Below are 2,459 nucleotides of genomic sequence, written 5' to 3' on the forward strand. Positions count from 1 at the left end.
AAGAGGACGATGTTGCTGCTGCTGCTGCTGCTGCTGCTGATGATGATGATGATGATGATGATGATGATGATGGTAATGACGATGTATTCAGACACTACCATGTTCTGAGCACTGTCTTGAACAAGATCATGCTCAACGACGCGACCTTGACCTCTCTCCACACAACCTGGAAGCATCACGATTCAAACAATCAACCGGTCGTAGTGACGCAGTACGTGACAAACCTGACCTGCGACCCAGAATAACAGGGTTCGACTCCGAGCTACGTTCGAGCAATTTTTTTCAAGCTTCCTGGAAAGTTTTCTTTCAGGTGAGTCTCCTTCTTGTGAGGGTTGAAATGCTCCATGTTTCTACTCTGTCATCTGTGTCATACGTGATTAGATCACCTGGCAAACGACCCTCCCCCTTTCCCCTTTAAAATAATTTAAAAGACCTCTATTAGTTTTGTCTGGATTTCCTTAAGTGGGTTATAAAGTAGTTGTTCTTTAACAATATGAGACATAAGAAGAAAACCCCAACCAAACAAAAATACAAAAACAAATTAAAATAAAAACAACCCCCCCCCCAAAAAAAAACCCCAAAAAAACTCGAGCAAACAAAACAACCCAAACCATTCTGACGTAATTTAGCGCATACGAGCACGGAGTCGGTCAGCGACCGCATACACTGTGTCCAGCAGGGTGAGAGGAGACAAGATCAGCTGCCACCAGCAGAGAGCTCACTGTGTTACTGCTGGCACAAGAACAATGGAGACTGCAGAGACACTCACCGAAACCTGCACACCGCGGACATCTCCACACTTTGCTCACCGGCGTCTGTGTGATGATGCGGTTACGCGCTTCGCTGTCGCACCCAGATGACTCAAGTTCGACTTCCGTGTGGGGAGAAATTTTATCGAGTATCTCGAAGGTTTTTCTGTTGGGATACTGTCTGTATTCTTCTTAGCCCAGAGGGGAGGGTCCTGACTGGCAGGTTCGAAGCCCGCCTCCTAAATGATCAAAATTGTGTCGATGTGAAGCGTTCGAACGCCTACATAAAAAAACAGCACTTTGTTCGATCCGATCAACGCCCTAAACAAGAACCCCCCCAAACCAGGGCAGTACTAACGTTTGAAGTTGTCTTTCGGTCATTCCAAAAGGGGGGATATTAACATAATGTTTTTATGCACATTAGACATGTCAATGGGCTGATTTATCAATGTCATGCCCATACTGTGCCGGAAAAAGACTGGGGAAACTGCTGCTTTTTCTTTCCTGATCCTTACTATCGTCATTTTTCCTCTACTTCTTCTGTATTTTTGTCACTCTCGCGTGAACTGGTATTTCTTGGGTGCTTTGATAGTTGAAGCAGACTTTGTACTGTTGAGGCTAGCGAGAGGTGACAGAGTAAGCCTGATTCCCCGTTTGGACCTCTCTGTTGACATCCACCCCTGGGCGCTTATATATGAACTTCTGCAGTTGCGAGCGCCGTAAAACCTTACTAAAACTGCAACGAACAAACAAGGGACGATCATTGAGAACAGAGCTGGCTTGGTATGTCTGGTCCTGAAGATTGTCGTCTGCTGGCTTCACTGATACGTAACAGCTTTTGTTCTCAGGATATAAACCACTGGCAACTGTAGCTACTGACATACAAACCTACAGATAGACACCAAACCATCCACGTGAACACACAGACACAAACACACCAAACAGACAGACATCAAAGAGCCTGCATGATCACACAGACATATATATATATATATATGTAAAGATACACACATACACACAATGGAAACCTACAAATACACACACACAAACAACAAACACACAAACAAAGTGGAGACCCACCCACGGCAGGGGCGGCCGCCCTCGGTATCGTGTCTCGCTGGATCTGCGAGGCGGTGGCGAGCGTGAGGGCTCCGGTGCCGGCCTCGCTACGGTGCGTGGCGGAAGTCGGAGCCGGCAGGGCGAGCGGGGCCGCAGACACTGCCACGGGGTTAGCACCAAAGTCTGCATAGGCCGCGGCCGCTGGGTTGGAGGCTACGAGAGCCGCCCGCTCGGCGCCGCCCGCGGGGGTCAGGGGAAGATAACCATAGCCAGGGACTGTTGCCGAGCGAGTTACGGGACGTGGCGGGGTGGTGGTGAGTGCTGGTGTAGCATGGAAGACAGGTTAAACAAACAAGATGGACGACAACGACGAAAAAAAAGATGTGCTGAGAAGAAATATGTGGGGGGAATATCATTTCAACAAAAAAAAAGATAAGCTTAATTGACAACAGTAAACAAGACCTCTCTCTCACTCTCTCACTCACACATACAGCATATACACAGACACACACACACTTACTCACACACACAGACTTACTCACAAACACAAACACACACACACACACTCATATACACACACTCATACATACTTGCATGCATACACACACACACACACACACACACACACACACACACACACACACACACACA

General features: G+C 47.5%; 1 protein-coding gene across 2 annotated transcripts in view; it reads right to left on the reverse strand.

Annotated features, from left to right (window-relative positions):
• Window positions 1-2,459, reverse strand: part of LOC101846271 (cyclic AMP-dependent transcription factor ATF-6 beta) — a 55,514-nt gene that overhangs the window by 14,016 nt on the left and 39,039 nt on the right. The gene's annotated exons all lie outside the window — the stretch shown is intronic.

Source organism: Aplysia californica, unplaced genomic scaffold, assembly GCF_000002075.1.
Source record: "Aplysia californica isolate F4 #8 unplaced genomic scaffold, AplCal3.0 scaffold00056, whole genome shotgun sequence".
Classification (NCBI taxonomy): Eukaryota; Metazoa; Mollusca; class Gastropoda; order Aplysiida; family Aplysiidae; genus Aplysia; species Aplysia californica.